This window comes from Heterodontus francisci, chromosome 2 (genome assembly GCF_036365525.1).
Source record: "Heterodontus francisci isolate sHetFra1 chromosome 2, sHetFra1.hap1, whole genome shotgun sequence".
Lineage (NCBI taxonomy): Eukaryota > Metazoa > Chordata > Chondrichthyes > Heterodontiformes > Heterodontidae > Heterodontus > Heterodontus francisci.
Genome location: NC_090372.1, coordinates 212,245,642 through 212,272,665, shown reverse-complemented (window position 1 = coordinate 212,272,665; position 27,024 = coordinate 212,245,642). Strand labels below are relative to the sequence as shown.

Here is a 27,024-nt window from a genome sequence, read left to right as displayed (position 1 = left end):
GGAGGGGCAGTAATCAGAGGGCACAGATTTAAGACGATTAGCAAAAGAAGCAGAGGGGAGATGCGGAGAATTTTCTTACGCAGCCAGTTGTTTAGTACGAAAGACTTGCATTTATTTAGCATCTTTCAGCACCAGAGGACGTCCCAAAGCACTTTACAGCCAATGAAGCACATTTGAATCTAGCCACTGTTGTTATGTTGGAAATGTGGCAGTCAATTTCCACACAGCAAGCTGCCACAGCCAGTAATGTGATGATGACCAGATATTCTGTTTTTCAGTGATCTTGGTTGAGGGTTAGATATGGGCCAGGATGCCGGGGAGAACTCCCCACGTTTCTTCCAAATATATATTTTTTTAACTCTTTCAAGACATGTGGGCATCGCTGGCAAGGCCAGCATTTGTTGCCCATCCTTAATTGCCCTTGACAACTGAGTGGCTTACATGGCCATTTCAGTGTCAACCACATTGAATCATAGAAATCAGAAAGTTTACAACACAGAAAGAGGCCACTTGGCCCATCATGTCTGCACCAGCCGAGAAACGAGCCACCCAGTCTAATACCACGTTCCAGCATTTGGTCCATAGCCCTGCAAGTTACGGCACTTGAGGTGCACATCCAGATACCTTTTAAATGAGTTGAGGGTTTCTGCGTCAACTACCCTCTCACGCAGTGAGTTCCAGACCCCCACCACCCTCTGGGTGAAAAAGCTTTTCCTCATCACCCTTCTAATCTTTCTACCAATCACTGACCCCTCTGGTAAGGTAAATAAGCCCTTCACCTCCACTCTATCCAGGCCCCTCACAATTTTGTACATTTTAATCAGATCTCCCCTCAGCCTTATCTGTTCCAAGGAGAACAACCCCAGCCTATCCAATCTTTCCTCATAGCTGCATTTTTCCAGTCCCGGCAACACCCTCATAAATCTCCTCTGAAGCCTCGCTCGTGTAATTACATCCTTTCTGTAATGAGGTGACCAGAACTGCACACAGTACTCAAGTTGTGCCTTAACCAATGAGTTATCCAGTTCCAGCATAACCTCCCTGCTCTTGTATTCTATAGCTCGGTTAATAAAGGAAAGGATTCCATATATCTTCTTAACCACCTTACCAACCTGTCCTGTGACCTTCAGGGATCTGTGGACATTCACTCCAAGGTCCCTCACTTCCTCTACACCTCTCAGTATGCTCCCATTAATTGTGTATTTCTTTGCCTTGATTGACCTCTGTGGGCCTGGAGTCACATGTAGGCTTAAAGGGCATTAGTGAATGACATGGCTCTTTACAACAATCGATGATAGTTTCATGGCACCGTTACTGAGACTAACTTTCAATTCCAGATTTTAATGAATTATGTTTAAACTGCTATGGTGGGATTGAGCCCCTATCTTCTGGAATACTGGGTCAGTGACATTACCACTACACCATCATGCCCTCCAAGTGTTGTGGAAGCTTTTACATCCACCTGAGAGGGCAGAGAGGGTTAGGTTCTCAAAGGACAGCACCTCCGACAGTGTAGCACTCCCTCAGTTACTGCACTGGGAGTTTCAGCCTGGATTTTTGTGCTTGAATTCTTGGAGTGGGACTTAAATCCACAACCCTCTGACTCAGGCGAGAATGCTAGCAACTGAATCACTGCTGACACCACAGGGAAGGAAACTTGCCATCCTTGCGTAGTCTGAGCCGAAATGGGATTCCGGTCCCACACCCAACATGGTTGACTCATAATTGTGTTCTGAAATGGCCGAGCAACGCCACTCAGTTGTTTCCAGGGAAACTGGGGATGGGCAATATAAATAACTAACACCAAATCCTGAGTTAAAAAGAAAAGTGCATGTTTTTTTTTTTATAAATTGAGAAACAAAGCTGAAGGGTCAAGGGCCAGAATTCAAGGCACCATCTACGGTCGGAAAGATGAGGCGATTCCCAAGTTTGGCTTTTAGAAGGCTGCAGCTTGCAAAAGGCAGGGAATTCCAAGGTCTCCTGAGTTTTGAGGTAACCTAGGAAAGAATGAGTCTGGAGTGACTCACCTCAGAAAGAATCCTTTTGGAGAGCAGCTCTTAATGTACGTGTCACTCGGAGACTGAATGGAGGGAGTGAAGCTTGCGGGCTGGAGTTAATGATATGCCTCAGGCTTTGAGGTGGAGAAAGCTAAATAAAATGTGGAGAATCGAGTTTTTACAAGAGTAAGCTCGACCATATGTGTGTCAGGGCTTTTAAAATGCCAGTAATTCTTTAGGGATGATGGGAACTCTAGTTGCCAGGGGTTACCGTGTTTGAGTCGGTGTCAGTCATGCAGTTGGCCCTGTTTACATCCTCACCGAGCAGCCCTATTTCTTCACAGCTATAAACATGTCGAGATCTATTGGGTTTTGAATGTGTGTGTGTGGTGAGACTTGAGCACATAAACCCAACTGCCACTCCAGTGCAGCATTGAGGGAGTGCTGCACTGTCAGAGACGCTGTCTTTCAGTTAAACCAAGGCCTATCTGCCCTCTCAGGTGGTTATAAAGGATCCCATGGCACTATTTCAAAGAAAAGCAGGAGAGTTCTCCCTGGTGTCCTGGCCAATATTTATCCCTCAATCAACGACACACAAAAAAAAAACTGGTTATCTGGTCATTATCCCATTGCTGTTCGTGGGAGCTTGCTGTGCACGAATTGGCTGCTGCGTTTCCTGCATTGCAACAGCAACTACACTTCAAAAGTCTTTCAATTGACTATAAAGCGCCTTGGGACATCCTAAAGTCATGAAACACACTGTAGAAATGCCAGTCCCTTCTTTCTTTGAAAGATTGGCCTCGAGTCTCTCAGAATTAAAGATTAATCTCCTAGACGATGCTGTAAGCAACTCCGGGCGAAATATCACAGGGAATTAAAACAACTTGTTAGTTTTTTTACATTTTCTTGAACACTTTTGTTCCTAACTTAAAAAATATTGGTAATGGGGTCAAAGGACTTTTTAGTGGTCGGGGCAGTTGGAGATTGGAGGACATTTGGTGAAACCTCTTAGAACATGTTTGACCAGAGCTGGCAACCCTAGTGGTTATAGGAAGCAGGAATGAGTGAGTCTTGTTTTAAGATTTCTGGCTCTGGCATTTGTTTGTCGACTTCTCTTCCCTCCATGTCCTTTCCTGAAAACTCTTTGCTGGTACAATGGGCCCTCAGCACTCTGGTAACCCAGTCAACAGCCCTATATCACACCCCAGCCTGGTTACCAGGTCAACAGGCCTATATCAGACATTAGCCTGGTTACTAGGTCAACAGCCCTATATCACACCCCAGCCTGGTTACCAGGTTAACAGCCCTCTATCAGACCCCAGCCTGGTTACCAGGTCAACAGGCCTATATCAGACCCCAGCCTGGTTACTAGGTCAACAGCCCTATATCACACCCCAGCCTGGTTACCAGGTTAACAGCCCTATATCACACCCCAGCCTGGTTACCAGGTTAACAGCCCTATATCACACCCCAGCCTGGTTACCAGGTCAACAGCCCTATATCACACCCCAACCTGGTTACCAGGCTAACAGCTCTATATCGCACCCCAGCCTAAAGGCCTGCTTGGGTCTGCAAAATAAAAACCCGACCCGGCCCGATTCCTTCCATTTTTTCCCAAGCCCGACCCGACCCGACCATCAGTTAACCTACCTTCTGTTTTTCACTTTGTTGCTGATCTGCACAAGCTTAAAATAACTGTAACAAAACCAGTCCAAAAATTATATTAACATTGGAGCCACTTACCTGTGATAGAGCGTGTCCAACCCGGCCTGACCCGAGCCCGAATGCCGGACCCGGAAGTGCGACCCGATACATGTCGTCGGGTCCCGTCGGGTTCAGGTAGAGTAGCAGGCCTTTATCCCAGTCTGGTATATCAAGTCAACAGTCCTATAATTATTATTATATCACAGCCCAGACTGTTTAACAGGTCATATGGGAGCCTTTGCAGGCAGTACTGTATTGGTGGACTAAATAATGGGCAGTAGATGGCTACAGTCCAACAGGGCTCACTGGATAGGCTCAGAGGGGCAGAAGTTGGTAAAGTTGTCCACTCTGCTTGGTTGGATGTATTCCAGGCATTTCATCACATGACCTCCTGTCTCCAACTGCATTGTTCCCGCTGTCCCACCATTGGCTGCCTGACGTGCCTATCTTCATCGTGCCCCACCTTTGAGTGGCCAATTGGAAAGCAAGCAGACTCTTCATTACCCAATTGGACGATTCTTGACTGTCTGTCAAACAGCCTTCACTCCCCCCAACTCCAATATTTTCATAACTAGCAGAAGTGTCCACAAGAAATGAAAAAAAAAAACACAATTCTTTTAAATGCTTCTATGACTTATGTCTTGCATGTTCCTCGCAGTGGTGGACCTTAAAGCTCGGAAGGAGGCCATTCAGCCCATCATGACTGTGCTGGATCTTTGACAGAGCAGTCATGTTTAGTCCCACAACCCTGCCAACCCTTCCAGTTCCTCATCCCCAAGTAGCTTCCCAACTCTTTTCTAAAATTATTTACAGAATCAGCTTCCACCAGCTTTTCAGGTAGAATGTTACAGGAGAGTAATCCTTAATTCCTGGAGATGGGTTCGCAAGTATAGGAGGAGGCCATTCAGCCCCTCGAGCACATTCCAATGTTCAATTAGATCATGAACAAGCTGCATCTTAACTCTATTAATAGGCGGTGTTGGTGACAGAATGTTAACGTTGCGATTGGAATTGTCAACAATCTGCCAATTAAAATAAAAGCTACTTGTTGATGCGGAGGGAGTGCCTGGAAGGATAGTGTTGTGGTTTTGTTACGGATCTGTGATTCAGAGGCCTGGATCAATTAATTCCAAGAATGTGGAATCAGCAGTTTGAGAATTTCAATTCTGTTTTAAAGAAAATCTGGTTTCAGTAAGTGACCGTGAATCGGTCAGATTGTCAGAGAAAACCTCGAGTTCCGAAGAAGGGTCACTGACCCGAAACGTTAACTCTGCTTCTCTTTCCACAGATGCTGCCAGACCTGCTGAGTGATTCCAGCATTTCTTTGTTACTGGTTCACTAATATCCGTTTAGGGAAGCAATCCTGTATCTTTACCCGATCTGGGCCTATATGTGACTCTAGTCCCATACCAATGGGGTTGCCTTTTAACTACCCCCTGACGTGGCCTAGCAACCATTCAGTTCATATCAGACTGCTAACAGCAGTTCAGAATGATGACCCTTTACCAGGCATCCAGGGATGGGCAATAAACACTGGCCTTGTCAGTGACACTCACATCCTGGAAATACATTTTTAAAATGTGTACAAGGGTGGAATTGCAGAATGTCAGTTCCCAAAACAAAAGGTGGAAGGATTTAAGCAGGGGACTCCCAGAGAGCCTCATAGATTCTTACAGCACAGAAGGAGACCTTTCGGCCCATTGTCCCTGTGCTGGCTCTTTGAAAGAGCGAGCCAATTATTACAAGCCCCCTGCCTTTGCTCCCTTGCCTTGCAAATTAGGCCTCTTCAAGTACATGCCAGGATAGCTGATGAATGGGTCACCAGTGGTGGGGTCAGGATAGAGGGGGAAGGGCAGAAAGTACAGGGAAAATCCACAGGGGGTTGGAGGCAAAGGACCAGACGTTGGGTTGTTGATATCTCCCAGGTGACGGCCTGTTCTGCTCTCTTCTTCTGAAGATAAATCCCACTCCCAACCTCTTGTGTGCTCAAGTCTCACTCCAGGGACTTGAGATTGTAATCAAGGCTGACACTCCAGCGCAGTACTGAGGGAGTGCTGCACCGTCAGAGATGCCATCTTTCAGTTGAGGCATTAAACCAAGGCCCCGTCTGCCCTCTCAGGTTGATGTAAAAGATCCCATGGCCATTATTTTGTAGAGGAGAGGGGGAGCTCCCACTGCCCCCCAACCCCTCCTCCCCAACCCCCCGGTGTCCTGGCTAATATTTATCCCTCAATCAACATCATTGAAACAGATTCATTATCACGTCGCCGTCTGTGGGATCTTGCGGTGTGCAAAATGTCTGCCACACTTAGGATATTACAACAGTGACTGCACTTCGGGGAAAGTCACTGGCTGCAAAGCGCTGAGGCGTCCTGAGGTCATGAAAGGTGCTATAGTAATGCAAGTTTTTCCTTTGATTTACATTCGATTCGGAGGGAGGGAGCAGGCAGAATGTGCGAACCTTCCTGCTCCACCGGAGAGCAACTAGAATCTTTAAAGCTTTGTCCCTGTGTTGTGGCCGTGCGGTGGGGGAATTCAATCCACGACTTCTCGATCATTGCTCCGTCAATGCTCCTGGAATCCTGGCTGTGTGGAGGCTCGGGACAAGTTTTGGTATGACGGCGATGCCCTCTGCAGTCGAATAGCCCCCCCCACCCCCCACCCCGCCACAATGGGGCCAATACGGTCAGGCGCAGGAGGAAACCTCAGAGAAATCATCCACCAGCAGGAGCAACCGGCTGCATTTATATAGCGCCCTGAGCGTGGGCAAAACGGCCCAAGGTGCTTCACAGGGGCGCAGTAAAGGAAGATGGACCGGCGAACCAAAGAGGGAGACGCCCGGAGTAGGTGACCAGAGGCTCGGTCAAAGCAGCGGTCTTCAAGGAGGAGATAGAACGCGGTGGTGGGGCGGGGCGTGGTTTAGGGAGGGAATTCCACCGCGGGGGTGCGGGGAGGTCTAGATGGCTGAAAGCACGGCTGCCCATGTTTGAGTGAAGCAGCGTGGGGGAGGGGTGGTGTTTTGGTTGGTGCGGGGTGGGGGGGGGGGGGGGTGCACGGATGGAATTGCATATGAGGCCAGAGTCGGAGGAATGGAGGGTCTGTGAGGGTGATAGGGGGATTGTAGGGTTTAGAGGACTCGGGGGTCAGCGGATGGAGGGTGTTTGGGTGAGGCCGTGAAGGGATTGAAACTAAATCGAGCCCTCCAGGAGAGGAAATTGGCAGAGGAAACTAGTTGGAATCCTGAGTCATCGGCATGTTTGGTGGTTTGCAGCTGCCTCCCAGTTTGACTGAAAGAGCAGGTTATACAGGCGTGGTTACAGCTGATTGTGGAGAGGCTGAGAGCAGAACACAGCCAGTTACTCCCAGCTACTGGTGCGGTTGAGGTGTGTGAGGCAGCAGCAGGTAAACTCGAAAAAAACACTGTGCGTGTGCAGTTTTATTTCTCTCCTGCAACCTGCAGCAACTTCTGGAAAGTATAATCTCGCTAGCCTGGACCCACAACCATTCCCAAATCAAGGTAGGAACTGCCCTCTTGAGAGTTTCCGTAACAATCCTTTTTTGGTGAGTGGAAGCTGAGAGGACGAGAGAACTTTCTGGATTCTCAGTTGTGGAGGTGGAGGGCGGTGGTGATAGGGGGGAGGAAATGTGTTGACAAGCGGCCAGATGCAGGGAAGAGAGAGACTCTTGGATTGAATTCACTGAGAGACGGACGTGTTTGACCCTGTTTGAGCAGGAGAGAAAGGGGTGGGGCAGAATGGGCCTGAAACCTTGTTGAATTGCTCGCCGAAGGTGATGTACGGCTGCCATGTTCGGCCGGAGTGCTGGAATCGGGAGAAAAGTGAGCATCGGTCGGGTACAAGAACAAGAGGCCACGCACGCAGTCTTAAAATTCGAGCTAGGACGTCAGGGAGTGAATTCAGCAAATACTTTATCGGCACAAAGAGTCAGGAACGATTGGAAACTCGCTGCCCTCCCGCAAAAGGCTGTGGGCACCTGGAGTGGGTGGGGTCGGGGCCATTTGCAGCTTTGAGATTGATAGATTTTGGTTGGGTGTGCGATGTGGAACGGAGGCGGGTAAACTGCAGTTGTGGTGCAGGATTGATTGAATAGGGGAGCAGGTTGGAGGGGCTGAATGGCCTCCTGCTCATCCTAGTGTTCCCAGAGTGTGTGAGGCAGGGATATAGCGGGCGTTCTGATTTGTTTTGTTTGAAGGTACAATCTGGGCCCTGATTCTCCTCAGCGAAGCGCGGAGTTTCCAACGAGGTAGCGGTGGAAAAGCAGGAAATTTGGGGCCGAATGTGCCCCTGAGGTGTCCTTTCTCCTTGCGCTTTTCCTCAGGCATGTTCCTGTACGTCTTTCTGTCCCTTGGGCCTGTAACAGAACTCGGTCGGGGTGGGTGGGGGAGGGGAGGGGGGGGGATGGGAAGGGGTGTCGGTGGGAGAGGGTGGAAAAAGGGACGAAAGACTTGCATTTATATAGCACCTTTCACAACCTCTTCACAGCCATTGAAGTCCTTTTGAAGTGTAGTCACTGTTGTAATGTAGAAAACGTGGCAGCCAATTTGCGCACAGCAAGATCCCACAAACAGTAACGTGCGAATGACCAGATTAATCTATTTTGGTGATGTTGATTGGGGGATGAATATTGGTCGGGGCACCGGGGAGAACTCCCCTGCTCTTCTTCAAAATAGATCTTTCACGACCATCCGAGAGGGCAGTCGGGGCCTCGGTTTAATGATTCATCTGAAAGGTGGGATCTCAGACGGTGCAGCACTCCCTCAGCACTACAGCCTGGAGTTTCTGTTCAAGTCTATCCAGTGAGTGGGGGGGATGGGTAGGGAAGTTGGTGGGTGCGGTTGATGAGGGATCTTGCAGTGGGGGAGGTGTTGGTTGGGGAGGAGGAGGGGAGGATTTGTCCAGCCGCCGGAAGATAGCACGAGGGTAACGCTACCTCCTGCGCACCTGTCTTGCCGCCCATTTGGAGCCTCTCAACCATCCCCAAGACCTCCCCTCACCACCCCCCTAAAAACCCAACCCGATTTCGACTGGTATTGTCAAGAGATAGGGAATGCAGTCTGCATCCCATATTGCCCAGGTTTTATGTGCCTTTGGATAGGAGCGATGCGCCACTGGGAAACCCGGGTTATAACCATCCTCTCCAATACTCCATAGCCAATACTGTCCCGATGCCCTTGGAGAGGGCACAGAGGAGATTTACAGGAATGGCACCAGGGATGAGGGACCTCAGTTGTGTGGAGAAACGGGAGTAACTGATGTTATTTTCCTTCGAGCAGAGAAGGTTAAGGAAAGATTTTATACAGATGTTCAAAATCATGACGGGGTTTCAGTTGGGTAAAATAAGGAGAAGCTGTTTTCACTGGCAGGAGGGTTGGTAACCAGGGGAGACAGATTGAATATAATTGGCAAAAGAATCAGAGGGGGAGATGCGAAGAAATTTACATCAAAGGAATAGGCCATTGGGTCCAACTGGTGTTCATGCTGCACACGAGCCTCATCACTTCTTGTCTGCATGGGACTGTGTGCATAGCAAGCTCCCACAGGCAGTTAGGATCATGAGCAGATAATCTGTTTTAAGTTTAAATTTCGAAAAAAGTAAATAACAAAATGTACACAGCGAGTTGTTGTGATCGGGAATGAGCTGCCTGAAAGGGCAGTGGAAGCAGGTTCAATCGTAACGTTCAAAAAGAGGAATTGGATAAATACATGAAAAGGGGGGTTTGCAGGGAGAGAGCAGAGGAGGAGTGGGACTGATTGGATAGTTCTGTCAATGAGCTGGCACAGGAACAATGGGCTGAATGGCCTCCTTCTGTGCTGTAAAAGTCTATAATGTGTCATTCAGGTGCTGTGTCTTGTGTTGGGCAAGTTGACAAGGCCAGGCCATTTAAACTGTCAGCTCTGATGCCGTGTAAATAAATCTGGGCGAGGTTGTGCAGACAACATTCCTCAGGAGTTACTGTTGTGAGGCCTTGTAAGGGATCAACATTGTTTAGAGTGAGGAACTATTAGATTGGGCTGAGATTCCTCACACAGAATAGCCAAGCAGGCCTGGCAGCGGTTACCATGGCAATGTGGTGACCAGGGCGATGAGAGCTCTTTAGCCATCAGTGTCTGTGTTTCGAGGAAGCTCACCATGGCAACGCTGAATTAAACTGTATCTCGCCTTCGTCTCACTTTCTAAACAAAGTAGGAGCTGGGGTAATTTTGTGAGGCGAGGGAGAGACGGAAGCAGAGATTAGCGAGGGGTCAATACCACAATCCGCGCCCCCCTTGCACAGCGCTCCTGGCAGAAGACCTCTCTCGTGGGACTCACCCCCGAGGATAGCTACTCTCCTTTTATACTCTTTCCACCCCACTATTCTCCCTACTTCTCCCAACTAACAAAGAATAGTCAAGGAAAACTCAGATGCTAGGAATTCCTGCAGGGAGGGGTTCTCCTGGTCATCTACATAACATGAGAGTTTGTGTGTGCGCACGAGTGTGTGAGAATGGATGAGTGTGGGAGAGAGTGGGTGAATGTGAGTGTGTTTGGAATAATCCAGGATGAGTGCTGCTATTATGAATGTGCTTTTCTATCTGGCAGTAGTTTTGGAGGTGGAGTGAATTTCCTCAGCACCGTGTGTGCATCAGTTCCCTCCGACTGACTGCTCTCACAATGTGCTGAGAACTCACAGGCAGAATGCACCGCCTGGAACAGGAGTGAGCTGAACTGTAGACAGTTACCATCCAATCCACAGGCTGTACTGCCTGTGCTCATCTCAACCCTGGGGGTGTTAGAGGTCCCTTAGCAACCAGGAGAGGAGGACACGGCCACAAAGACCCTCGAGCCTCTTTGACCATTCAGTTGGATCATGGCTTATCACCTTGGCTCTATAACCCTTAATATCCTTGCTTAACAAAATCTATCAGTCACAGTTTGAAGGTTTCAATTGATCTCCAGCCTAACCAGTCTGTTGGGGAGAGAGTTCCAGATCTCCACTCTCTTTGTGTGAAGAAGTGCTTCCTGACATCACCCCTGAACAGCCAAAGCTGTTTTAACTGAGGGAGTGCTGCACTGTCAGCTGAGATGTTGGACCGTGGCCCTGTCTGTCCCCACAGGTGGATGTAAAAGATCCCATGGCACCATTTTGAAGAAGAGCAGGGGAGTTCTTCCTGGTGTCCGGGCCAATCGACATCACAAAAAAACAGAATATCTGATCATTACCACTTTGCTGTCTGTGGGAGCTTGCTGTGCACAAATTGACTGCTGCATTTCCTACACTACAACAGAGACTACACCTCAAAAGCACTTCTTTGGCTATTAAGTGCTCGAGATGTCCGGGGTCATGAAAGGCGCCATATAAATGCAAGTTTTTTTTAATTCCCATGCAAGGAAGGTGAAAATCAGCCAGAATTCCTATTCCAATCTAGTGGCTAACCCCCGTTATAAAGGTCATGTGTAGACGAGGGTTGAGGACCAGCATTGGGCCCGGCTGTGACGGCTTCCACAGGTGAATAGCTGGGTTGATCCGGCTACCCTGCCCTCTCAGCAGGCGAGCGCCACCTAAAGGGAACCGAGGGCACCTGCTGGAATTAGAGGCTTTGATCCAGTCCAGTACAAATACCTGCCCAATCCCACCGAACTCCCCCACTCACCCAAGCCCGTTCTTCCGAATATTCTCTGATCAGGTCAGGTTTTCTTCCCCATCCCCACCCTAAAAAAATCTCTCCCACCACCCCCCCCCCCCCCCCACCGATTTCATCTGACGACCTCAACTGTACAGTTAACAATCACTTCTACTCAAACCATCACATTGCTCCCTAAATCTCTCTCTCCTTCTTTAAGATCATCCTTAAAACTTACCCTCTTTCGCCAAGCTTTTGGTCACCTGTCATAATATCTCCTTATGTGATTCGTTGTCAAATTTTCTTTGATAATGCGCCTGTGAAATGTCTTGGGATATTTTATTACATTAAAGGTGCTTTATAAATGTAGGTTGTTGTTATGTTATAGGAACAACAACTTGGATTTCCATATGTGCAAATCACTGATATTTTCGTTGGGCTGTCTGTTCATTTTATTGGATGCTTCCTTTTAATTTACTCGGATCACCCAGGAAGCTGTGCTCCTGATCACCGTGTGAGGGGGAATGCAGGGAATACAGGTGGAAGCTTAACCCCTTCAGGGCTGGAAGACAACAGGAACTAAAACGCAAAGATAGTCGCAACAAACTCCCCGCCCAGGTCACTGCTGATTTCCTCCCTCCCTCCCTTGTAGTGAAGGAGGCCATTCGGCCCATCGAGTCCATGTCCACTGTCTCACTAGCTGGTGGGCCCGTTGGCACACGCTGATTCCTCATTGGGTTACCAACTCTGGCTGGCTGTTTTCCTAGAGGTTTTATGGTTTTATCACATGACCTTCCACCTCCAATTGCTCTGCCCGCCCCCCCCCCCAGACTCCTGCCATTGGTCGCCCAACACATCAATCACCACGGCTATGCCCAATTGGAAAAGCGGACAAACTCTTAATTACCCAACTGGATGATTCTTGACTGCAAGTTATATATTCTTTTATCACCTTCAATACTTACGTAACTAATAAGCAAAAGTCCTCAGAAAAAGAGGTTAAAAAGGCACCTTTTTTTTAATAAACCCCCTTATGATTTTGCTGCCACGAGTTGCTGGCAGCAATGTCCCGGAGGTTAATCTTTAATTCCTGGAGACTCCAGGGCAATCCTGAAGGGTTGGCAACTCAAACCTCACTGCTTTTCCGAGTGCCCGGTAGAGTGTGAGAGTGTCAGAGGGACAAGAGGTGATTGAGCGGTCAAACATGGCAGCAGTGTCTGGTCTCTCTCACCTGCGGAAGCTCTGTAATGTAGTGAGGGGACTCCGCCACCATCCCTCAGCAGCCTCTGAATCCTTTACACCCGTCACTTTCTAACTGGGACGCCATAGCAACCGGTATCCAGGGTAGGTGGCATTTGAGAGCGGAGAGGGCTACTTCTGGAACCTGGAAATTTCAGCCTCAAACTGGAGCCGATGTCAACACGGGGAGAGTCTAGCTTCAGTAAAGGCCGCGTCCGCCTGTGGAAACTTGTTCAGAGAGGGACTGGCATTCATATAGCGCCATTTCGTGACCTCCGGACTACCCTTAGTGCTTCACAGCCGATGAAGCTCTCGTCGTCATTTAAAGAACATAGGAAACAGGAGCAGGAGTTGGCCTTCGAGCCTGCTCCCACAATCAACAAAATCATGGCTGATCTTCTACCTCAGTTCCACTTTCCTGCCGTATCCCTTGTTTCCTTGAACAGTGAATATCCTGTACTTCACCCCTTCTCTTATGAGCCCAGAAAAGCAGTTGTTCCACTGCAATGGCCTCACACCTGCGAATGATATTGTTCTTCTCCAGTATCCGTGTGGGGGAAGGAGGTGGGTGCGCACTGGATAGTGTAACGGGAGCGTCCTTAGGCCCAGTTTATAATAGCAAACCATTAACTTCAAAAGTACTATATACTCATGACCGAGCATCCACACCTCTCTGGGATAGAAAATTTCAAAGACTCTCAACCCTCTGAGTGAAGAAATTTCTCCTCACCACAGCCCTAAATGGCCGACCCTTTATTCTGAGACTGCGACCCTGTGTTCTTGATTCCCCAGCCAGGGGAAACATCCTCTCAGCACCTGCCCTGTCAAGCCCCTTCAGAATGTTATATGTTTTATACCACCTCACATTCTTCTAATCTCCAGGGAATATAGGCCGAATCTACTCAATCTCTCCTCATTCGACAATCCCCTCATCCTGGGAACCAGTGCTGGCTAGATCTGCAGTTTGTCAGGGTAAAGGGGTTCCTGAGGTTTTGTGATGGAACCATAAACAGGTTCAATGAGTGATATTTCACGAGAGCCCGAGGAGTTTTCAGGTCTGGGAGGGGCCTCTAGGCCCAACAAGCCTTCCCCGCTCTTTTCTGGTAAATCCCAGTCCCATCTAACCGCCATCTTGCCGTGTGAGGGATCAATCCCTTTTCCCAACTCCGCCTTCCCTTTGCTGCCCCATTGGAAATAATCACAGTGTCTCCATTCCCTCCTCATAACTGTGGATATTCAGGCCTGTTATCATTTTGGTGAATCTCCTCTGCTGTGCATTCTCTATGAGTTTAACACCATTACTGTACTGGGACAGTGCCTAAAACTACACAATCCCTGCTTCAGTTTCTGCTCACCAAGCACACAAAACCCTCTGAAAACAAAACATTGCTCCACATCCTCTTCCTCCTCTCCGCTTATTCCAACATGGTCCTCCTGGGTTGAGCTGCCGAAGAGATCAGGAAGATCCCGGTTTCAGTCCCCCCCCCCCCAGTCTGTGCGGAGTAGGCCAATCCCATTCATGGGGGCAGCAGTGGAGACATTTAGAATTGGTCCCAGTGTTCCTGGCCGAGAGAGAGAGAGAAAATCCCTGCACGGTAATAAATCAATGACTCCAGGGCACAGAAAGAGGTCATTCAGACCAACATGCTGTTTGAAAGAGATAACCAATGAATCATTCTCCCCTGCTCTTTCCCCATAGCCCTGCAATGTTTTTCCTATTCAAGTACTTATCCAATTCCCTTTTGAAAGTTATTATTGAATCTTCTTCCACTGTCCTTTCAGGCAGCGCTTCCCAGATCACAACAACTGACTGCGTTAAAAAAAAAAAATCCAACATCTCCCCTCTGGCTCTTTTTTGCCAATTATTTTCAATCTGTGTCTTCCAGTTACCGACCTTCCTGCCACTGGAAACAGTTTCTCCTTATTTACTCCATCAAAACTCTTTATGGTTTTGAGCGCCTCTGTTAAATCTCCTCTTAACCTTCTCCGCTCAAAGGGGAACAATACCCGCTTCGCCAGTCTGTCCACATTAACTAAAGTCCCTCATCCCTGGTACCATTCTGGTAAACCTCCTCTGCGCCCTCTCCAAGGTCGCGACATCCTTCCTAAAGCCTGGTGCCCAGAATTGGACACCGTGCTTCAGCCGGGGGCCCAGTCAGTGCTTTGTAAAGGTTCAGCTTAACTTTCATGCTAGGTGGATAGGAGGGGAATAAACTGTGGTACAATTTAAAGGGGGTGCAGGAACAGAGAGCCCTGGGGGTGCATATGCACAAATCTGGAAGGCATCAGGACAAGCTGAGAATGCTGTTTAAAACGAAAAGCATACAGGATCCTCAGCTTTATAAACAGAGGCATACAGGACGAAAGTAAGGAAGCTGTAGCACATGAAGTAGCATTTACAGTAATGTTGTCTAAGGGACAAGACAGGACTTATGTTTAGAAGCTGTTAGTGTCCCTAAACCCAGTGCTCCCGGAAAGGGAGGAAAGTGGTACAGCTAGGGAATTAACAGGGATTTGTTAATGGAGTTTTGTTCTTTTTCTTTTTTTCTTCCTTTCTTCTTTTGGGCCTCCTTATCTCGAGAGACAATGGATACGCGCCTGGAGGTGGTCAGTGGTTTGTGAAGCAGCGCCTGGAGTGGCTATAAAGGCCAATTCTGGAGTGACAGGCTCTTCCACAGGTGCTGCAGAGAAATTTGTTTGTCGGGGCTGTTGCACAGTTGGCTCTCCCCTTGCGCCTCTGTCTTTTTTCCTGCCAACTACTAAGTCTCTTCGACTCGCCACAATTTAGCCCTGTAGTTTTGTTACTCCAGAACTAATTAAACAAATTCCTCGGCTTTACTAAAAAGTCCTTTCACTTCCTGCTCACCTGCATTCCTTGGTTATTTGAAACCTTTGTCAATTTTCATCCAGAGGATTGAAGATTAACTGGCAGCTGTTCAAAAGGGGAAGCAAGAACTTCCATTTGTATCACACCTGCCGTGACCTCCAGATGTCTCAAAGGGTTTTACAGCTAATGATGTACAGTCCCCATCACTTACACCCCCTCCGCGTATCTGGGCAGCCCCCCTATATCGGGGAATGCTGACCATCGTATGACCGCACCCCCTATAAACGATGAGGCCTCTATTCCTGAAGTGTAATCACTGTTATAAAAGCAGGAAGTATAGCAACCAATTTGTGCACAGCAAGCTCCCATGAATAGAAATGAGATATTGAGCAAATAATCTACCTTTAATGATGTTTGGTTGACGTATAAATATTGGCCCAGACACTGGGGAGGTCTCCCCTGCTCTACTTCGAAATACTGGCCGTGGGATCTTTTATGCCCACCTGAGAGGGCAGACAGGGTGGGGGTGGGGGTCTATTTAACCCATAACCAATGGGAACCTCTAAGATAAGCTTGCTGGATGCTGGACTCACTAAGGTCAGGGACAGTGATAAAACTGGACTGTTCTCTCTCAGAGGCTGACAGATATTCTTTGACTTTCCAGTGATTTTACTGTTCTGATTTTGGTTTCTCAGTTTTTTATCCCTGAGTGGGAGAGCTGAGTTATTTCCTCCGGTGAGGAAATGCAGAACAAGGGAAGGCACAATCTTTAAATTAGAAATAGACTGTTCAGGAGTGAAATTGGGAAGAGCTGCATCTCATAAAGGCTCGGAGAAATCTGGAATGCTCTCCCCAAAATGATTGTGGATGCTGGGGGCCAGCTGGACATATCAAGACTGAGATGGATAGATTTTGTTAGGTAATGTTCTCGAGCGATACGGAGCTTATGCAAGTAAATGGAGTTGAGCTACAGGTCAACTGTGATGTTATTGAATGGTGGAGCAGGTTCGAGGGACTGAATGGCCCCCTTTGTTCTTATGACAAGGTCCGTTCTGTAGGTCAATCTTTTGGGGTTGGCCAAGACCCCCTGCAGAATGTTAGATCAACAAGAAGTTGTATTTATGTAGTGCCTTTAACGTAATAAAATGTTCCAAGGCACTTCACAGGAGTGTTATAAAACAAAATATGACATTGAGCCACATAAGGACGGCACAGTGGCACAGTGGTTAGCACTGCAGCCTCACAGCTCCAGCGACCTGGTTCAATTCTGGGTACTGTCTGTGTGGAGTTTGCAAGTTCTCCCTGTGTCTGCATGGGTTTCCTCCGGGTGCTCCGGTTTCCTCCCACAGCCAAAAAGACTTGCAGGTTGATAGGTAAATTGGCCATTATAAATTGCCCCTAGTATAGGTAGGTGGTAGGGGAATATAGGGACAGGTGAGGATGTGGTAGGAATATGGGATTAGTGTAGGATTAGTATAAATGGTGGTTAATGGTCGGCACAGACTCGGTGGGCCGAAGGGCCTGTTTCAGTGCTGTATCTCAAAATCTAAAAAAAAAATCTAAAGGATGACTAGGGCAGATGACCAAAAGCATTTTTTTTCTTCGTTCTTGGGATGTGGGTGTCTCTGGCCTGGCCAGGCCAGCGTTTATTATCCATCCTTAATTGTCCTTGAGAAGGTGGTGGTGAGCTGTCTTCTTGAACCGCTGCAGTCCATGTGGTGTAGGTACACCCACAGTGCTGTTAGGAAGGGAGTTCCAGGATTTTGACCCAGTGACAGTGAAGGAATGGCGATATAGTTCCAAGTCAGGATGGTATATGACTTGGAGGGGAACTTGCAGGTGTTGGTGTTCCCATGCATCTGCTGCCCTTGTCCTTCTAGGTGGTAGAGGTCGCGGGTTTGGAAGGTGCTGTTAATGGAGGCTTGGTGAGTTGCTGCAGTGCATCTTGTAGATGGTACACACTGCTGCCACTGTGCGTCGGTGATGGAGGGAGTGAATGTTGAAGGTGGTGGATGGGGTGCCAATCAAGCGGGCTGCTTTGTCCTGGATGGTGTCGAGCTTCTTGAGTGTTGTTGGAGCTGCACCCATCTAGGCAAGTGGAGAGTATTCCGTCACACTCCTGACTTGTGCCTTGTAGATGGTGGACAGGCTTTGGGGAGTCAGGTGGTAAGTTACTCACTGCAGAATTCCCAGCCTCTGACCTGCTCTTATAGCCACAGTATTTATGTGGCTGGTCCAGTTCAGTTTCTGGTCAATGGTAACCCCCAGGATGATGCTAGTGGGGGATTTAGCGATCGGAATGCCATTGAATGTCAAGGGGAGATTGTTAGATTCTCTCTTGTTGGAGATGGTCATTGCCTGGCAGTTGTGTGTCACTTGCCACTTATCAGCCCAAGCATGAATGTTGTCCAGGTCTTGCTGTATATGGATACGGGCTGCGTCAGTATCTGAGGAGTTGCAAATGGTAGAACATTGTGCAATCACCAGCGAACATCCCCACGTCTGACCTTATGATTGAGGGAAGCTCATTGATGAAGCAGCTGAAGATGGTTGGGCCTAGGACACCACCCTGAGGAACTCCTGCAGCGATGTCCTGGTACTGAGATGATTGGCCTCCAATCTTCTTCCTTTGTGCTAGGTATGACTCCAACCAGCGGAGAGTTTTCCCCCTAATTCCCATTGACTTCGGTTTTGCCAGGGCTCCTTGATGCCGCACTTAGTCAAAAGCTGTCTTGATGTCAAGGGCAGTCACTCTCCCCTCACTTCTGGAACTCAACTCTTTTGTTCATGTTTGGACCAAGGCCTTTATTGCAAGGGGATTGGAGTACAGGAATAAAGAAGTCTTACTAAAATTGTGCAGGGCTTTGGTGAGACTGCACCTGGAATACTGTGTGCAGTTTTGGTCTCCACATTTAAGAAAGGATATACTTGCACTGGAGACAGTGCAGTGAAGATTTAGTAAATTGATCCCTGGGATGAGGGGGTTGTCCTATGATGAGAGGCTGAGTAAATTGGGCCTATATTCTCTGGAGTTTAGAAGAATGAGACATAACAAGATTCTGAAAGGGCTTGATAGGGTGGAAGCTGAGAGGTTGTTTCCGCTGATTGGGGAATCAAGAACGCGGGGACACAGTCTCAGGATAATGGGTCGATCATTCAGGACTGAGATGAGAAGAAATGACTACACTCAAAGAGATGCGAATCTTTGGAATTATCTACCCCAGAGGGTTGTGGAGGCTACATCATTGAATACGTTTAAGACTGGGATAGATAGATTTTTGGTCTCTCAAGGAATCAAGTGATATGGGAATGGGCAGGAAAGTGGTACTGAACCCAAGATCAGCCATGATTGTATTGAATGGCGGAGCAGGCTCAATGGGACATATGGTCTACTTCTGCTTCTATTTCTTGTCTTCTTGTAATGAGGTCTGGAGGCGAGTGGCCCTGGTGAAACCGAAACTGAGCATCAGTGATCAGGTGTTGCTGAATAAGTGCCACTTGTTCGCACTGTCGCCAGCACCTTCCATCACTTTGCTGATGATCGAGAGTAGACTGATGGGGTGGTAATTGGCCGGCTTGGATTTGTCCTGCTTTTTGTGGAATTAGACGAGCACAGGGATCTCAGGGAAAGCAGAGATCACAGAGGTAGGGAGGGACAAGGCCAGGGAGGGATTTGAAAATAAGGACGAGAGGCGTTGCTTGACTGGGAGTCACTGTAGTCCAGTGAGCGTAAGGGTAATGGGTGAACAGGACTTAGGGTAGGACACAGGCAGCAGAGATCAGCCAGATTTGCCTCCTCCTGTCTCTGCGTTCTGGTCACTGGGGCGACTGTCGATGTCCATCTTTGGCAATGGAAGCAGCAGCTCTCGAAATTCCATCCCTTATTCATTGGAAAAGCTGAATGGTGTTGCTCATCACTGGAGATCACTGGCCGAAACAGAGAGCAAAGATGGAATCTGTTATGTAGGAGCTGGAGCATCTTATGAACTTACAAACATACGAATTAGGAGCAGGAATAGGCCACTCAGCCCCTCGAGCCTGTTCCGCCATTCAATAAGATCATGGTTCATCTGATTGTTTCCTCAACTCCACATTCTCACCTACCCCCGATAACCTTTCACCCCCTTGCTCATCAAGAATCTATCTATCTCTGCCTTAAAAATATTCAAAGACTCTGCTTCCACCGCCTTTTGAGGAAGAGAATTCCAAAGACTCACGACCCTCTGAGAGAAAACATTTCTCCTCATCTCTGTCTTATATGGGCGACCCCTTATTTTTAAACAGTGACCTTTAGTTCTAGATTCTCCCACAAGAGGAAACATCCTTTCCACATCCACCCTGTCAAGACCCCTCAGGATCTTACATGTTTCAATCAAGTCGCCTCTTACTCTTTTAAACTCCAGCGGATACAAGCCTAACTTGTCCAACCTTTCCTCATAAGACAGCCCACCTATTCCAGGTATTAGTCTGGTGAACCACCTCTGAACTGCTTCCAACGCATTTACATCCTTCCTTAAATAAGGAAATCAATACTGTACACAGTACTCCATTGTTACAATTCACGATTCAGCGTTGTCGAGGGGATACGCCCTCCTAAAGTTGCCTCTAAACTCGTTGTTCTCATTCATCAACCTTCCCCTTGACTTTGAAGGCGACCAGCACAAGCTGCCTCACACAGTTTGCCTCAATCTTTGTGTGCATTCTTGCCATTGTTTACTCTACACATGACCAAGCTCGCTGATGTGCAGTTTTCACGTTTTTTTTTGTCATGATTAATTCTCAGAATGTGGGAGTTGCTGACAAGGTTGATTTTGCTGTCAATTCCAGATTGACTTTGTGAAGGTGCTGGTGGGCCACCTTCTTGAACCGTTTATTGCAAAGAAGAGCAGGCAAGTTACACTGGTGCCCTGGCCAAGATTTATCCCTCAACTATTGTGGCATTGAAAATAACAAAGCTTGCACGTTAGCAGAATAAATATACTTCCCTGACTCGTAATCCTCTGAAATCAGTCAGTGCTTAGCCAGAGATAGCCTTGAGAAGATGGTGGGCCTTCTTGAGCTTGTTCTCTGGATCAGTCATGCATGCCCCTGGATTGCTGATGCAGTCACATAACCATCCTGCTGACATACCAGCTAGTTCACACTGGGGAGAGGCCGTTCACCTGCTCCGAATGTGGGAAGGGGTTCACTCAGTCATCCCACCTGCTGAAACCCCAGTGAGTTCATTAATAACTGCAATGGTTGCATTCTCCTGTTAATCACATCCAGGACTGAATTATGTTCATTGGGGTCTGTTTCTGCTGATCTAAGAGAAAAAAATTGCAGGGTTACAGGGGAAAGGCGGGGAAGTGGAACTAGCCGAATTGCTCTTGTAGAGAGCTGGCACAGATGTGATGGGCCGAATGGCCTCCTTCTGTGCTGTAACCATTCTGTTCTATTGTATGATTCTGCTACTGGGAGCAATTAAATCAGCCTCCCACCCGGACTGCAGGTCCGTGCTTTGAAATGGTTTCCCTGTTTGATTAGGGCCCAATGAGATTGCTGGCTTACTTTCGGGATAAGGTTGGCACATTTGGCCCAGTTTAAAGTGGGCAAGGGGGCTCAGACTGGCGTCAGACGTTGCTTTACTTATAATTACAAATATATTTTGAAAATCCTTAGTAGTGAAATTCTCTCAGAGACATAACCAGTGAAATGTGTCACATTGACGCAAAACAAGAAATTCGACTGGTTCACTCCCGTACACCAGGGAAGGGAAGCTGCTGTCCATACCCAGTCTGGCCTACCCGTGATGCCAATCCTGCACTATAATGTTTTTTAGGAACAGGAGGAGGCCATTCATTTAAATCATGGCTGATCTGTATCTTAATTCCATTTACCCGCTTTGGCTCCAAAACCCTAACTTTTCCCTAATAAAAATCTGACTCAGTTTTGAAATTTCCAATTGACCCTCCAGTCTCAGCAGCTTTTTGGTGGTGAGAGCCTGCTCCGCCATTCATTATGATCATGGCTGATCATCCAACCCAGTGACCTGTTCCCGCTTTCGCTCCATATCCTTTGATCCCTTTAGACCCAAGAGCTATATCTAACTCCTTCTTGAAAACATACAGCGTTTTGGCTTGGTGTCCAATGTTTGTCTGTGACGTGCCTTGGGATGTTTTAACTGTGTTAAAAGCACTAAATAAATGCATATTGTTGTTGTTGATGAGACATCTAGATAAGCAGCAAAATTTGACTTTTATTTAAAATGTAAACATATATATCGTCAGCTTGCCTGTTCAAAAGGAATCAGACTGTTGGACAGGTGGGAATCCTAGGTAAAAATACTCACGTCCGTTAAAAAGACACAACTTAGTGCCCGTCTTATTGCAGACCTGTTCAAGATGGGGAGCTGGTTTGATGTGTTGCTGTCTCGATTGATCACGGTTATAAATGGCTGATGAAAGTGGGGGGCTGACCCTGGGTTGTAACACACATTCTCTCACAGATAGGAATGCCATCAGGGAGTTATGAAACTTTGGTAACACAAGGCTTACTGTAAAGGGCAGAATATAATTTCTGCCAGCTGCACGTTGCCATGACTACTTTGTGCCGTGTGTCCCCTGTGATTACTGCTGATGGCTGCACACTCTGTGACGGTACATGGGGTCCCTTTGTGCATTCGCTGTTCTGGTTCCTATTGGTGCCTAGCAGTCTGTCGGCTGCCAGCTTTAGCTCGGATAAACGGACTGTTCCTAGCAAGTGCAGGGACTTTGTTGTCTTTTTTCAAGGAGGGCCCAATGCCAAATGCAGGCTCATTTCATGATAAAGATTTTTTAAAACTTGTATTTATATAGCGCCTTTTACCACCTCAGGATGTCCCAAAGCTATCAACAGCCAATTAAGCACTTCTATTTTATTTTGCTGTCGTCACTGTTGTAATGTAGGGAAACAGCAGCTCAATTTACACACAGCAAGATCCCACAAACAGCAATGTGATGATGACCAGATCACCTGTTTTTCAGTAACGCTCCTACTCTTCCTTTGAAATAGTACCATGGGATATTTTACATCCACCCAAGGGGACAGATATCCAAAAGACAGCACCTCTGACAGTGCAGCACTCCCTCAGTACTGAGATGGAGGATCAGCCTAGATTTTTGTGAGTCCTGAACCCATAATCGCTTGGCATGGAGGCAAAGTGCAAACAACTAAACCACAGCCATTGCAATCAATCGTTATTGATTACTCTATAATAGACATGAGGTGAGCAAAACCCCCTCAGTGTTCAAGAGCCTTGGGAACCATGGGTTCAAACTCACCTGTTCCTCACAAGCAGGCTGCACCCTCACATCAAGTCCCAAATTCCTCCTTTACTGTATCTCCAAATGTTACTTTCTGAAAGAAACTTGACTAATTTGAATGAATCAATCCTATCTGCTTCAATCATCGCCCTTGGGAGCCTGTTTCGTGGACTGACTACTCCTCACTGAAATGGGGCAATTTTAACTAACCCACCCACCAGGGAACTGAGAGGAATTGAGTGCTTCCTCTGCTTCTGCTTTGGTTGTGTCGGCATCGCAGATTAACATCCGTACTCCGCCAACACCATGAATGTGGTTAGCGCTAGCTAAACCAGATGTGACACACTGATCTGTTAGTTATGATAATGAAGAACTGATAAATGGAGATGATCTAAAGATGGGTCTTGAAGATTTCAAGTGACGGGGCTGTGACCATTTCCTTTGGCAGCTTGTTCCACTGTGGGATTGTTCCTGGAAAGAGATTGTTGATGCACTGTCTTGGAAACAAATGGTCTTTGTAGTTTGTGGATGGCTACCTCGTGTTTTGTCATTGCCAAAGGAAGCTATGTACTCACCAGGTCATGGCATATTTTATAGAACAAGGCCAGTCTACTTTTCTCCCTTTATCTCTTGCCATATAAGGACCCACAAACAACTTGCTTACTCGCCTAACAAATGTTTGATAAGCTGTAATTCTGATATTCTTGTTGCATTACTAAATCCAAGAACCATGTTTGTTTTGGATGTAACTTGCTGAATGTGGAATCCCCATTTGAAGATTTTTTTTTTTAAGATGAAGCCTCAGGTGTGGTTGTGTATCTACCTGTTGGAGAATTCCTTTATAGAACTTAAAGCTATCTGCTGGTTGGTCCTTTTTGTTGATGCACATGATATAGCATTTTTTGGTGTTGAATGCCATCTTCCATTGATCCTGCCATTTTTGCAATTCCAGGAGATCATCTTGCAAGGAGTTGATATGATCGAGTGTTCCCTGCTGCATAGACCATGCAGTAATCTGCAAATAGTCACACCCTGTTTTTTTTAACTTGTTGGGAAGGCCATTTATGTATGTCGGGACGAGTAAGGGTCCCAACACTGTTCCCTGGGATACTCCAGAGAGAACTGCTCTAAGAGAGATGATTCCCCATAACACATTACTCTCTTTTCTGTTGGTTAGGAAGTGCCAGATCCAATTTAGTAAAATCCCCCTGACGAGATAGTGAAGTTTGTTCAAAAGCTTTTGCGAAATCCAGTATTGCCATGTGAGTAGTTTCATCTCTTTCAAGACTTGAAGCTACATCATCGACAGTTTGTAACTATGGTTTTTCACCTTTCCCTGATTCTACCGTGTGTTGAGGTAAAGAAAAACGAACCTGCATTTATATAGCGTCTTTCACAACCACTGGATGTCTCAAAGCACTTTACAGCCAATGAAGTGCAGTCTCTGTTGTAATGTAGCCGTGTGATAATGACCAGTTAATCTGTTTTCACGATGTTGATTAAGGGGTAAATATTGGCCAGGACATCTCCCCTGCTGTTCTTTGAAATAGTGCCATGGGATATTTTACATCCACCCGAGCAAACTCCTGGGGCCGAGGTTTAACATCACATCTGAGAGACGGCACCTCTGACAGTATAGCACTCGTTCAGTACTGCACTGAAGCATCAGCTTTGTGTTTTGTGCTCAAGTCCCGGAGTGGGACTTGAACCCAGAGCCTTGTGACTCAGAGGTAAGAGTGCTCCCCAGAACCACAGCTAACACCCAAACAGAGAGCCATTTTGGACTTGGGTATAAAAACAAGCGTCCCATCCAATCCTGTGGGATTCCCACCTTGACAGTTAAGTTAAAATTGCTCCACAATTGTTTCCCCAGCTTGGTTTGGAATTTACCCACCACTTTAAGCCCTTGTTGTCAAGCGCCAGGGACCTACTGAACCAGAGGGCACCGATTTAAGGTGATTGGCAAAAGAACCAAAGGCGACATAATGAAAAACTTTTTTTATGTAGCGAGTGGTTAGGATCTGGAATGCACTGCCTGAGAGTGTGGTGGAGGAAGATCCAATCAAGGCTTTCAAAAAGGAATTGGATAATTATCTGAAGAGAAGAAATTTGTAGGGCGACAGGGAAAAGGCAGAGGAGTGAGACTAGGTGAGTTGCTGTTGCAGAGAGCTGGCACAGACACAATGGGCTGAATGGCCTCCGTCTGTGCTGTAACCATTCTATGATTCTATAATTCCTCTTTAAGACTAATACTCCCGAGCACACTAACATAAAGGCAAATGTTTGGCTGACTTATCAGATTAAAAAAATCAGGTGTGTTCAGTGGTGCAATAGAGTGTTAATTACCGGCTTGAGTTTTCCCAACCCAGTGAGGGACATAAAGCAGTGATCATTTCCGAGACAAAAGCAAAATACTGCGGATGCTGGAAATCTAAAATAGAAAGTGCTGGAAATAATCAGCAGTTCTGGCAGCATCTGTGAAGAGAAAAACAGAGTTAATGTTTCAAGTCTATGACCTTCATCAGAACTGGAAAAAATTCGAAAGTCAGACCTGCTGAGTAGTTCCAGTATTTTCCATAATTATTTCTGAGTTCACTTGACTCAACCAGGATCAAGGTATGTGCTCATTGTGTGTTTGTGTGTGTGTGTGCTGTGTGGAGGGTGAGGGGAGTGTGTGCGGGGAGTGTGAGTGTTGGGGTGTGTGTACAGAACTTTAGTTAGGTCACACTTCGAATATTGCGTGCAATTCTGGTCGCCACACTACCAGAAGGACGTGGAGGCTTTGGAGAGGGTACAGAAGAGGTTTACCAGGATGTTGCCTGGTCTGGAGGGCATCAGCTATGAGAAGAGGTTGGACAAACTCGGATTGTTTTCACTGGAACGACAGAGGTGGAGGGGGCGACATGATCGAGGTTTACAAAGTTATGAGCAACATGGACAGAGTGGATAGTCAGAAGCTTTTTCCCAGGGTGGAAAAGTCAGTTACATAGGTTTAATGTGCAAGGGGCAAAGTTTAGAGGGGATGTGCGAGGCAAGTTCTTTACACAGAGGGTGGTGAGTGCCTGGAACTTGCTGCCAGGGGAGGTGGTGGAAGCAGGTACGATAATGACGTTTAAGAGTCATCTTGACAAATACATGAATAGGATGGGAATAGAGGGATAGGGACCCCGGAAGTGCAGAAGGTTTTAGTTTAGACAGGCATCAAGATCGGCGCAGGCTTGGAGGGCCGAATGGCCTGTTCCTGTGCTGTACTGTTCTTTGTTCTTGTGTGTATTGTTGGGGTGTGTGGGGGGTGTTGGGGTGTGTGGGGGGTGTTGGGGTGTGTGGGGGGTGTTGGGGTGTGTGTGTAGTAGCCCAAGCTGTTTACCTATGTGCTTGACTGTGTCTATATAGGGCGCAATCTGACATCAAAGCATCTGCACCCATAAGAAGTTGAAAGGAGGGGCTCTATTGATTCACGATATGTCTCTTAGTTACAGAGAATGCTTAAGAGGCACAGCTTAGAGGTCGGACATTTTATATCCACGGCCTTTTTAAGAGTCTTTTTCTTATCAATTCTCTGATTGCAGTAAATGCAGGTCTATTACCAGTGGGTGCCAGTGTAATAAGCTCTGATGGAAGGTCTTTCAAAGGCTTGTTTGCTGCTGGTCTGATAGTGTAGAAGCTGGTTATGGTGCTGGTCTAATAGCCCACAGGTTGTGGGCATGAATCCTCCTGTAGCAAGTTATGGAATTAGTGGTGCCAGGAATAATAGGTTTACTGGTCAATTTAGAGAAAAGGGACCTGAGACCATTACCTATAGATGCTGCTGCTCTCAATACCATTGATGGACCTGTCCCTTCACTGTGAGGACTGCAGTGGTTCAAGGCAGCTCATTACCATGTTACAGCATGGAGGGAGGCCATTCAGCCTGTTGAATCTATGTTGTCTCTCTGCAAGACCAAGCCAACTAGTCCCACTCCCGCATCTTAGTCCTGCAAATCTTTTCCCTTCAAGTACATATCCAATTCCCTTTTGAAGGCCATGATTGAATCTGCCTCCACCACACTCTCAAGCAGTGCATTCCAGGTCCTAACCACTCGCTGCGTTAAAAAAAAAATTCTCATGTCGTCTTTGGTTCTTTTGCCAAACTTTCTATATTAAGCTTGGTTCTCACTTGTCTTATCAGCCTGACATCTGTCAAATGCCCCCATTTTGCTGCTTCATCTTACTCTTTACCTCTTTTGTCATCCAGGGAGCTCCGGTTTTGTTTGCCCTACCTTTCCCCCTCGTGGGAATGTACCTTGACTGTACCCGAACCATCTCCTCTTTCAAGACTGCCCATTGGTCGATTACATTATTGCCTGCCCATC

General features: G+C 47.2%; 1 protein-coding gene across 4 annotated transcripts in view; it reads left to right on the top strand.

Annotated features, from left to right (window-relative positions):
* vill (villin-like) overlaps positions 1-27,024 on the top strand; it is a 166,685-nt gene that overhangs the window by 78,873 nt on the left and 60,788 nt on the right. Inside the window, exon 1 of one of the 4 annotated variants that reach the window (XM_068015726.1) lies at positions 7,119-7,218. The exons of the other annotated variants lie outside the window; for them this stretch is intronic. The gene's annotated coding sequence lies outside the window, so the exon portion shown is untranslated. Of the gene's footprint in view, positions 1-7,118; positions 7,219-27,024 lie in introns of those variants that run through there. 4 annotated transcript variants of the gene reach the window in all.